This window comes from Benincasa hispida, chromosome 3, assembly GCF_009727055.1.
Source record: "Benincasa hispida cultivar B227 chromosome 3, ASM972705v1, whole genome shotgun sequence".
NCBI lineage: Eukaryota > Viridiplantae > Streptophyta > Magnoliopsida > Cucurbitales > Cucurbitaceae > Benincasa > Benincasa hispida.
This window is the reverse complement of record NC_052351.1, coordinates 42579940-42593521: the sequence shown is the minus strand read 5'-3', so window position 1 is coordinate 42593521 and position 13582 is coordinate 42579940.

The window sequence follows — 13582 nt, the reverse complement described above, 5'->3', positions numbered from 1 at the left end:
ATGCGAGGTGGGCTCGTGGCTTGCCTTGAGATTAATACATATACCAGTCGTGAATATGGGATTTTTACCTAAAAAACCATTTTTGCCCATATATTTTCTAGTATTATTTTTTTGACAAATTTGTCATTTTTCTTATTTTCTTCTATTTTCGTTTTTCATCCTACTTAATTGTGTAATTATGCTTTTTCATTAATGAGTTACATTTATTTACCTATTTTCAAAGTTTAGAGATACATTTATTATGGAAGGCGAAAATGAATTTAATATGATTGTTTCCCATTTTTATTTGGAGAGAGAAAAAATATTTAATATAATTTTTTTTTTCAATTGGAGAGAGAAAATGCATTATTTTATTTTCAATTTCACAGTTTCTAGCGTCTTTTTGTTTTTCATGTTTGGTTTTTAATATTACGTGATATATACCATTGTTTGTTTTGAGTATTGTTTTTTTTAATGTAATATATTCCATTGTTTATTTGGTTTATATACTATGTATTTATGTATACACTTAGGTATCACTTGTGACGGTAATACATTCTCCCAATATTCTGATATGTATGTCAGTATACCTTGAAACATTAACAAAATACCTTGAAGTATATACAAAATTAATAGTAGATATTATAATATTTAAAATTGAGAATAGATATTACAATATATAAAATTAAGAGTATATATTGTTTAATCCAACTTCTTTATCAATTATCCCACAATATAAAAATCACATGTTGACTTAATGTTTAACATAAATCACGGTATATGTCAAATAAACAAAGGTATATACCACAATATATAATTCATATATATCAAATAAAGGAATGCATATTGACTTGGGGATTTATAACATATATATTTAGGGTTTAAAAAAAGAAGAAAAGTTATCCTTAGTCTTGGTGGGACGGATCTGTATAGGCAATACAAACAAAGCCCATGTTCATCTCTCCGTCTTCATATGAGGGTTTATAACACATAACCTTTCATCTTTATCTCTTCTTCTTCTTTAATCATGGCTTCCACAAATCTCTCTCCCCATGTTATCAACTGGATCTACTTGCCTGTCGGATTTGCTTGCTCCGCCATGTTGTCTATCGAATATGCTCGCCCCATCGTCGTCGATTCGTCCTACACCATCTGCATCGTCTTGTGTCGCACCGTCAATTCTCCCCATGCCAGTCGTCTCTCATCATTGGATCTGCTCGCCCCATGCCATCCGGCTCCTGCCTGTAACTCACGTCGTCGGAAAGAGAAAAGAGAGGGAAGGGGAAGGAGAAAAGAGAGGGGAAGGAACAAGTGGCCGTGAGTCATAGGGGAAAGAGAATATATGAAATGTATTCTTGGAGAGAGGAAATATATTCGCACACATACGCACACGCGCACGCATATGCACATACGCACACACACACGTACACACACACGTACACGCACGCACACACATGCGTATATACGCGCACACACACGCATGCATGTACACGCACACGCACATACTATATGTGTGTGTGTATATATATATATATATATATATATATATAATGTAATGTAATATAACTCTTATTTTTAAGTCTTCTATGTAGAAATCCAGCCTCTAAGGGAAAATCAGGTATATAGCACTAATTACACTTTCATTTGAAGAAATAGCAAACCATGGAATTCTTTTGAAATATAGAAAATTGTGTGACACGCACGTAGGTCGATTTTCCATTAATCCTAAAATACCTTCACTAGCCATTTTAATTACACTGTAATTAATTCTACATCTTTCTTAATTAGACTGTAATTAATTTATCAAATTTATAATGTGGGCTGTATTGATTTCCTATGCGAAAAATCTGGCATAAATTCTCTGATTTAATTTCCAAATAACTGAATTCTATATCTCAACGATTTTCTAGCTTCAAGAAATGTTTTGAATTTTTTCAAATCCTTGCCTAAACTGACTTTTTATATTATTATACTTCCTCTTAATCCTAACTAAATCATTTGTTTTTAATTTTTTTTTTTTTAGGATTATCTTATTTTGAATTTTCAAATGTTATATTATATTACTTTGCCTAACTAAATTTTTATATTTATATTAGATTTTCTATTAACCATAACTAAATCAAAAAAATTGTTTTTATGATTATTTTTGTTATAATTGTTATAATTTTTTTTAACTATGAAATATTAGAAAACATCTCATTTTTATTAATTAGTCTTATTTTAAAATTTTGAATAATATTATATTTTGTTTTAAAGACTTTGTTGGGAAGAATAGCAAAATAAAAATTTCATCAAATTTATAACAAATACACTCTCACTCACGTGCTCCCACGTTCCTTTAACTCTAAAATGTTATCATCTGGACTATCAATTACACTATTACTAATTCTACCCTTTGCAAATTTTCAGCATGAATCTTGATTTTCTCCCTACACTTTTCAAATTTTAAAAATCGAATGTAATTTTTTTTTTCAAATATCATATTTGATCTTATATTTAATTTCAAAATTTATACCTAATTTTTTAATTTTAATTTTTTTAATTTTATTTATTTATTTTATTTTTGTTCTCCATCAACGACAAGTCTACTTTGGAGGCATGACTTGATCGATCAAATTCGTTGTTGCATAGATGAAAGGCTCAACTTAATCAACCATCGACGAAGATTCAAGTCGTAAAATCTCTTTTTTCTAATGTGATTCCTATCGAGCCATTGTGAAAAGGTAGGCCAAGCATATGGACAGTATTAGTATTAACCAATTTGCCTTGGGTGTCTTGAACCTATATTGACAGATTCTATCAAGGAAGGATATACCATCGTCGAATATTGTTTGTATCTCTTTAGTTCATGAGACCTTCACAATTGATATCAACACCACATCATAATTGATTAGTAATTTCAATTGATGATTTTTAATTGAGATTTTCATACTCCAATGTAGATTGATTTCTTTTTTCATGAATACAATTATTTAGATAAAGTCTTTATTAGTCCAGTCCTCACTTTCTAAACTGATATTTTGGATCTAAAACAAGAAAAAGTATTCCTACAAAATTTTGGGCAAGTTCAAGAGCAATTTAGATGGTTTGGTTAATTGATTTTGAATTGTAGTGTATCTATTTTTATGTTTAGTATATTTGTTGGGCCTAATTTTTAGACTAATTACAATGTATTTGCCCAAAAACTTTCAAAGACCTTTATGACTACAAAATCCTCATCCAAATTGTAGTGTGATTAGTTTTTTTCCTTTCCATGTTTCTTTTATCATATATCTTTATTTTCTTCTAAAATATCTCCCTTGTTTTAAATCATAAAATTATATTGTTATTTTTTTCAAATATCAAAATTAAACCCAATTTTTTAAATATCATTTATTTGTTTTGATTTTTTTAATTTTTTTCCAACTTATTTTATGTTTTTGCATTTTTATTTTTAATTAGTTTGAAAAATTTATACAATCAAATATCAGATTTTGAATATATATATATATATATAATGCAAGTTTTTTTTTTTTTGAAAAAACTTAAGTTATTTTAATCCAGAAGCAGTGCATGCCCTTTCACCATCTTCTTCTCTGTATCGATGACTTCCTTAAAGTAGTATAGTGAAGATTGAAGACAAAGAAATCGCATTTAAAGTAGTAGAGTGAAGGAAATTATGGTTGCGATGATTCTATTCATGACTACACCATTGATAGGGGTTGACGTAGGCGACAGAGCTTGTAACGGAAGAGTTGAGATAGAAGAAAATGGAACTGGTGTGATCACTGGTGGCTCCGAAGGAGCAAAAATGAAGTCAGTGGAGAAGGAGTCGAAGGCGAAGTTGGTGGTGAAGTTTTGGTGGAAGGAGAGGGAGCCACACTCAATGAAGCAAGGGTTGAAGACAGAATTGAAGTCGGAGGTGTTGTCACTATTGGTGGAGGATCTGATTTTAGAGAGTAAAATGACAACGACTTAGTTGGAGAAGATGTTGGTACGGTGCACGGAGCCTGGCCAAGAGAGATACCGATAGTCTCTAAATGTTTATTTTAATTCTTAATAAGCCAATTGCAATTTCATTTGTATGGTTGGGGGTAGTTTAGACTTTTATAAATTTGTTTTGTCATTTTTATAAATAAAATGTTGATTTGCTATTTTTACAAATGAAAAATTAAAATCTATTATTCCTTTGGTTAGCCCATGAATAATATGAATAAGTTCTTTCATGCCGAATCAATTACACCCTAATATCAAAATTAAAGATTCAAATATTTTATCTTCATTCATAGAACTAAAAAGGAGGAAAAAAAAATGAAAGATGCATCTCTATTGATTGGATGACTAGAGGTGTATGCAATATACAAATGAACTAGTGACAATGTTCTTTTTTTTTTTTAGAGAATCTTTATACTTTAGCCTGCTATATGGTGTTTTTTAGGGTATTACACATCTCCTATGTTTATATTTTTCGTCCTTTGATAACAATTTTATTTTATTAATTTTATATTTATTGTTTTCTAAATTTTATATTATGGTTCTCACTTTTTTAAAAAAAATATTAAAATTTTTAGTCAAATTATATATAAAAAAAGGTTTTGGAAAATTATTTTGTTTAGTTTTCAAAATTTGACTCGATTTTTTAAAATATTGGTAAAGTGAATTAAAAAAAACTTATAAATAAAAGTACCATCTATAAGCTTGTTTACGGAAATCAAAAACTAAAAATCAAATAGTTATTCGACATTTATAATGTTAAATTGGAAAAAAGATATAAAAAGAAAAAGAAAAAATTTGTTTAGTAAATAGATTTTATTATTATTATTTTTAAAAAATACCCAACACGAATACTAAAAAATTAGTTGTGTGATCATTATTTAAGATTGATACGAGATCCTACCTACGTCAAAGATTTATTTATAAATAAATAAAAATGGCATACCTAATACTAAAAATTTTCCACTTTCTCATAAGCGTAGTGTGAAACTAATTGTTGATGTTTATTAACCTTGGTACGTATCAATTATTGTTGATAATGTTTAATGCAATCATGTGGTGTGTCAATGGTAGATGTCCACAAATCTCAAATAATATCGCTTTGCTACAAGACAATTGAAGTACACTTTTTTCAATTTTTCAGATGAAGATATTTATAATGACCATAAATTTAAATTTTTCTTTCTTTTTTCTTTTTTTTTTTCTTTTTTTTAACTAATTTGTTCTATCTAAAATCATTTTTATTTTTAAAACGAACATGTTTGACAATTGTAGAATTTTGAAAGAACCCAAAATATCTTTAAGATTAATCATTTGGAGGACACTCTAGAGGTTGTGAGAGATTTTGCTTTCAAAATTTATATTATTTCATAAATTTGTTCTAAAATTATGTGAGTATTTTTTTTCTTTTTTCTTTTTGTCTATATCGTTATTTATCTCTTTTTTTTTTCTAAACTTTTTTTAATCCCTGTTTCAAAGTTAGTCTCTCTATTAATTTTTATAATCCATTTTTATACTCTTATCTTAGGGTTGTTTATCTATATGCAAAATGAGCTAAACTAATTACAAATACAGTGAAGCCTAAAACAATTTATAAATATTACAAAAGTTTGTTCCATCTCATTTAAAAGTCCAAAAAGTTCATGCTCCACGAAAATCCATTTTGGCTTGCTTCTCCAATCTATGATCATTGTCTATCACTGGTAGTCAATAATAATCTACTATCATTGTCTATCAGTGTCAATTAGTGATAGTCTTATATCAATATCTAATCAGTGTTAGACCCTTGTCACCATCTTAGTAACTATGTAACTTCTAACTTAAGAAAATAATAATAATAATAATCTTGCCAGAAGCTAATGATGATGATGAAGAAGAGAATTTAAAACGAAAAAGGAAGTGACAAGAAATTGACTTTAGCATAATAGTTTTATAGTTGTATTTTTTATATAATTGATAGAATATGATATTAATGATACACTTATTTCAAGTTAACAAGAAGCACAATTTTCACACATATACCATCATTGATAGACATCGATAAAATATTACCACTAATTATCGATGATAAAAGTATATCACTTTCTATCACGACATGAATAAAAGACTATCACTGACTATCAATGATAAAAATATAAGTATATTACTTTTGATAATTGATAATAATGATAAAACATATTACTTTCAAACGTTGATGATAGTAATAGAAGGTTATCACTGACAATCTCAATAACAGAAGTATATCTTTTTCTATCACTGATAAACAATAATATGATACAAGTATTTCACCTTCCATCACTGATTAATTGTGACTATCAATGATAGAAGTATATCACTTACTATCATTGATAGACAATGATAAAAAGATTATTATTGATAAATTTTGATAAAAGTATACAGAAATATCACTTTCAAGTATGTGATTATTTTTGCATAAAAGCATGTTAGGAAATTGGAAGGCAAAAAAAAGACAAACAAAACAGAAGCAAAAATGGAAGATGAATGAATAGGACCAAAGAAAACGCAATCCATGAATATAGTATTAATAAAATTTCATACAACCCCTTTTGAAACCTATGAATAGGACCATAAAACACAAGGTCCAGAAGAATCCAGAAGCAAAAAAATTGAAGATGGGTGAGAAATTAAGAGATTTGAAAGAATTGAAAAATGGAAAAAAAAACAAAAAAACAAAAAGGAGAGAGAGAAAAAGAAAGATTTGTAGTTTCGGTGAAGGAAATCTCACGCAGGACACAAACAATATGCACAAAATAATCTCCAATAATAATAAGAAGAAGAAGGGCAATATTGTTATTAATTAATAACAGAAACCAGATTGTCATTTAATTACAAAAATCATCTCTTATAGTGGTAGTTGCAATTATACCCTGAAATATTTTTAATTTTGAAAAACTAAGTCCTCAATCTTATATAAATGTTAAAGTTGGGTCAAATTAGACCTTCAAACTTACATAATGGTATAAATGGTAACATTTGTATAAGTTTGAGAGTTCATTTTTTATCATTTATGGATTTAATTTCTATAATTATTTTAAATTTAAGGGTTCAATTTCAACACTAGTAGAAATTTAGGTGCCTGATTTTTATAATTGAAAGTTTGAGGATGTAATTACAACTACCACATACTTCACGAGTGGTTTTTGCAATTTGCCCTATTATTTAGTCTATTTGTAAATAAGTTTGTTAATTTTACTATATAATACAACAAAATATAATATTTTTATTCTATTTATTTTAAATGTAATATTAAAATAAATGTAATAATATACATAAGAAATAAAATAAATTAACCATAATAATGGAAATTAATTAATCAAAGTAAACAAAGTTAAAAGATGGAATTTTTCACTTTCTCCAATCTTTTGGATTTTTCCAATGTGTGTATGTATTCCAAACCCACCAAATACCACCAATTTGACAAGTAAGGAAGGTGAATTACGGATCTACATAATGGTATGTCGAGACACATGGACAATACTTTGGGAAATGAGTGCATGGCACATGTCAATGGACACTAAGTCTGAGCATCTAATGGTCCTCTATTATCATGATAGATGCCTATTACATATACGAAATATGCTTCGTTAAAACCTTATTGGGAAGAAATCCATTGGGAAAAAAATCATAGTGAAGGAAAAAGATTACATATTTCATATAATCTAATACTCTTAAAAAGAATACAGTATATTTACTCTCCTCATGGAAGTATCATTTGAGATCTCTGAGTCGCCGTATTCTAATATTGTGCACCAATTTCTCAAAGGTTGCGGTTGGTAATGAATTTGTAAATAAGCCTACTAGTTTAACCTTCGAACAAATTTGTTGTACAAATTGACGCAATTCTATTTGCTCTATGCTTTATTTGCAAGCTAAGACAAAATTTATCATTCCAATTTATTTCTTCAGAAATTCTTTTGTCTTTGTAATAGCAAGCTAAGACAAAATTTATCATCCCAGTTTCTGCTCAAATCATCAACATATAGTAAATCTCAGGTTGTGATTTCTTTATAAAAACACATGGACATATTGGATTGTTTTGATATTCTTCTCTCAATAAATATCCATTCAGACGATTGTACTACATTCGTCCTGATTGTTTCAATCCATATAGAAATCTCTGTAACTTTATCGAATACAATTCCCCGAAATTTTATTTATGTTTCAAGTACCTTAAATCCTTCTAAGATTCTCATATAAATATCATTATCAAGAGATCCATATAAATAGGTTGTGATTACATCCATAAGATGCATGTCTAGATTTTTCATATATGGTCAGACCAATTAAATATATTAATGTAATTACATCCACCATTAAAGAATACATCTCCTCAAAATCAATACCAGGTCTTTGGGAAAAACCTTGTTGCAACTAGTTTTGCCTTATATCTTGCGACCACATTATTTTCATATCTTTTCCTCACAAATACCCATTTGTATCCCGCAGGTTTGACACCTTCTGATATTCAGACTACTGGTTCAAAACCTAACGTTTTGAAAGTGGGTTTAATTCTGCCTCGATTGCTTTTTTCTACTAAAACCAATCTTTTCTATGTCGACATTCTTCAAAAGATTTTAGTTTAGGATCCTCACTGTTAGATATAATATCAAGAGCAATATTATACGCAAAAATGTTAACAATAACTACATTAGTCTGGTTCCATCTTCTTCCTGTTTTGACATAGTTTATTGAAGTCTCATTATTATCTTTAGATATTTCACCTTCCTCATTAATCATGTCAAGGATTTCTTCATGGGTATTTATATCCTCAACCAAGTCTTCTTGACTATTTATTATTTTCTTTTTCAAGGATTTTTATCTTTAGAACCCACTGGTCTATTACGCTTCTGGCATGTTCCATACTCATTAGCGACAACTTGCTGTATTGAGATATCAATTTTTGATAGAATATTTGCAGTTGGTATATGTGACTTAATTACTTTCTTTGCATATATAAATGCATTTAGTAACTTATTTGCTATATTTTGCAAAGGAATTATCTTCCGAACTTCAAGTTCACATTAATCTATACGGTGATCTAAATGAGACAATAACAATGCATTCCATGTAATTTCTTTCTCCAACTTTTTAATTCCTCCCTCTAATGTTGGAAAATTTGTCTCATTAAAATGACAATCAGCAAATCGTGCAGTAAATACATCACCCATCAGGGGTTCAAGATATTCAATAATTGATAGGGAATCATATCTAATATATATTCCTAATCTCCTTTGAAGACCCATCTTGGTATATTGTAGTGGAACAATTGGAACATATACTGTACATCCAAAAATTCTCAGATGGAAAATATTTGGCTCATAACCATAAACTAATTGTAAAAGCAAGTACTTATGATAAGCTACTGGCTTAATGCGTACAAGTGATGTTGTATGCAAAATAGCATGTCCCTATACAGAAGCTTAACTCTCATAAGCAATGGTCTAGCAACTAACTGCAAACATTTATGAATGATTTTGCTAAACCTTGTGTATGAATATGAGCTACAAGATGTTCAACATGTTGGAGTTTATGTCCTAAATTCCATGTATTTTGTAATTTGTAAAGACAAATTACTTATCTAATAAAATAAAAGGTATTTTATTAACATTTAGACTGCATTAATTCAATCCAGTAAACTAAGATCCAAGGTTATCTGATGAAACTTAAACATGTATGTGGGGACATACAGGTGGATCATGTTTAAGTGATAACCTAAATAGTTTGTAGTGTATGGATAAGACTAGGTATCTTATCCTGGTGACACTACGAATACGGCCCGCTTTGTAGATATTACTAATCCTGATCATTCATGTGAAGACATACGAGTCAAGGTATTCTATACAAAGCGTCTGTATAACACCAGACCGCGAAATGAATAGTCTCTCTTTAGAACACCATTGCTAGAAGAGACTTATATTTCACTAGAATGGTCGTAGATGACTTGATTTTAATCCTAAGTGAGTTGTAAACCCTTGTCTATGAGGGCGATTCTTTGATTTGTATGGGTGAGAGTGGCCAGATTAGCTGACTCAACAAGCCTACCATTTTCGAAATTTGTCCAAGCGGGGAGTTGGGAACACAGCTACATAGGATGGAATTTACTCCTTCCCGTCTTTAAGGAAAGTAGATAAATTGCTACCTTAATAGCTGATTTTGGGTCTTAAACATTGAGGCATTAACCTCTCACTCGCCCAGGAGATGTTAGTTTATAGTTAGACTATAAACTGTTTGTTCACTAAAGGGATCGGTGGTATTTAAGGAATTAAATGTAACTACAGGGGTAAAATGGTAATTTGACCCTATAGTTATGAGCGATTTGTGAAGGGTTGACTCACTGTTGATTGGTTATATCCATGGACACAGAAATATATCTACAGTCCGAAGAGTGTAGCAGTCGATCTTTAATAGAGTGCTTGATTAATTTAATTAAATAGTTTAATTAATTAACTAAAGAACTTCTCAAGTTCTCCTGTTGGATGAGGCATGCGAGCTTAGCCATTGAAAGTCTTTTCTTCACTCTTTCTTCAGTGTGTCTGTTTACCACCTTTAATTAAAGAGTTTAATTAATTAATCTCAGATCATTGGAGCTTCTAATCTGTAAGTCTATAAGGTTCCCTTGTTAGCTCACAAAAGAATTTGAATTATTCAAATCAATTGAAGAATAACATATTAATGAGATTAATATGATATGGTTAATTATAGATCTGCTCTATAATTAAGAGAAAAATATTTGAATAGGATTCAAGTATTAAATTCTTATGAATTTGATTCATAAAGAATTAATTAATTAATTTTGAGAGGTGGAGAGGCAAATAAACATATGATGTTTATTAATTAATTAAATATATATTAAATTGGATTTAGTATGACTATTTAATTAATGAACTAATTAATTAAATACTGATTACTTAGTGAAATTAGCCATAAGGGTAATTTTGGAAAGCTATGGAGAAAGTCTCCATATGAATTCATCATTTTACCTAAATTAGGGAAAAGGGATTTCATTTGATGAAACTCTAGCCTCCAAATCATTTTTCCTTAGAAATTTTCCCTTATCCATATTCTCTATTCTTCTTCCTCAACTAAGGTATGAGAGACCACTCTTCTCCTCTTGGTTCCTAGAGAATAACGAGGACTCACTTACGGTGGTGTCTATTGTTTGTTGGATAATCGTTCCGGAGAAGACGACGAGAAAATCGTGAAGAGTTCGGGAATCGACGAAGGTATGTGATATTCTTCTTCCCCTTTTCTCTACTCTCTTTTAAGCATGCTGATCTACAAGTTTATCATCTGTTTTGTTCTATTTAGTTGTTGTTTTGTTTCAATTTAAACCGAAAAGGAAAAATGCAAGGTCACACGCTTCCGCTCGGGAATCGATCCCTTCACAACATTTATCCCAATTGACATACAATAATTATCAAAAGCTTGAGATGTAAATCCATCAGCATTATCAAGACGAATGGTCTTAATTGTATAATCAGGAAATTGTGCTCATAACTTAATTATTTTAGCAACTAATATTGCGAATGCAAGATTTTGACTTGATAATAAGCACATGTGTGACTATCTGCGGGATGCGTCTATTAATACCATAAAATGGTTCACTTGGTGGGTTAATACGTCCATGTATATCACCATAAATTTGTTTTAGAAATGCTGATGATTCAAACCCCACTTTAGCTGGTGATGGTCTAATTATCAATTTTCCTTGAGAGCAACCATCACATGATAATGTACTAGATTGAAAAATCTTTTGGCTCTTCAATGGGTGTCTATTTGAATTCTCAATAATTCTTTCCATTATTATAGACCCTAGATAACCTAATCTGTCATGCGAAATTGTAAATATGTTTGGATTCATGAACTTTAAGTTCATTGTTGCATATGTTTTAATTACTCGTATATGAGTATAATATAATGCAGAAGATAAAGCAGACAACTCTTCCAATATACGTTTTTAATATGAGACAATAAATATGATATAAAGATACTTCATATTATTCTTTCTATCTGTCTCAATATGATAACCACTACTACGTATATCTTTAAAACTAAATAGATTTCTCTTTGATTAACTAGAAAACAATGTATTGTCAATTGTAAATTTTGTTCCTCTAGGAAAGATAATATTTACTTTTGCAAAGCCTCCAATTAGGTTTTGTAGAACCTGATATCGTATTGACATTGTCAGTTTGGAAAAATATTTTCTATTTGTATGTATTGTATGTGTAGTTGCACTGCCTGCCAGACATAGATCTTTTTTACTCATTTTTTAGTCACCCAACATATGAAACTAGTATAGGTTTCTTCATTAAAAGAAAATAATTAAGGAAAAATAACACTTGGAACATACAAATTTAATATTAACCAAGGACAAAAAACACGAAAATAAAAAAAAGGATAATATTATACTAAATATTCTCAAAATCAAAAGAAACACTTGTTATGCCATCAATTGTAGCACATTTTTTCACCCAATTTTCCCTTTAGGAGATTTAAAAAAATGTATCGCATCCACATTTGTTATATTGGATGGGTAAAATATCTCATCATGTTGGTATGCAAAATTTGTTTCCACATTTTTCCCTTTTTTCTTCAAGAAGGCTCGATAAAGATCAACTAAGTGTTTTGATGTACGACAGCTACAAAACCACTGCTCGGTCATTTCACATCAGAAACATTTATTTTCAACACGTTTCGAACTCTTATCTTGTGGATTTTTTTCCCTTGTGATCATCATTTTGTGTGGTTCTTTTGAAATTTGAATGATTAGAACGACCACCACGAAAATAATAATTATTTCTTCCTTTGCCACGGTCATGACCTCGACTACGACCATGACCTCGACCACGATTATTAACATTCACAATATTCACTTCAAGGAATGATGTTGTTTCAGTTGGTCCAGATTCATGATTTTTCATCAATAACTCATTATTTTGTTCGGCCACGAGAAGACACAAAATTAGTTTAGAGTATTGTTTAAAACCTTTTTCTTGATATTGCTACTGCAGGAGCATATCCGAAATGTAGAAAAATGTCTTTTAACATATTGGTTTAAAATTTTGAAGCAACTGCATCCATATTGGGACGAGCTTTAGGAAGAAAAATTATTTTTCGATGATCACATTTTTATGGCATCCAGGTGTATTTTGGCATCAAGCACTAATGACAAATAATTATTACCATTAATATCAAAAGCTACAAATTCTAATTTTATGATATTTTCATAGTAACACTATTACAAAATATTATATTTATATTAAAAATTTAATAAATATCAAATATATCAAACAACATTTAACTTATTAATTATAGCAAAGAGAGAAAAACCAACATACTTTTAGAACCTACCTTTATGGAGGAAAACGATAGGAGCTCGTGCTGATAACTGTTGTGAATTTGAGGAACACAACAAGAATACGGATATAAATAAAATATAATATTAAAAAATATATAATATAATATAATATAATGATAAAATAAATTAAACATAATATGTAATTATATTAAATAAATAAATAACGAAAGTAAATAAAATAAAAAGGAAGAATTTCTTCCCTTTCTCCATTTTTTTTAGATTTTGCCTAATGTGTATTCTAAAATCCAC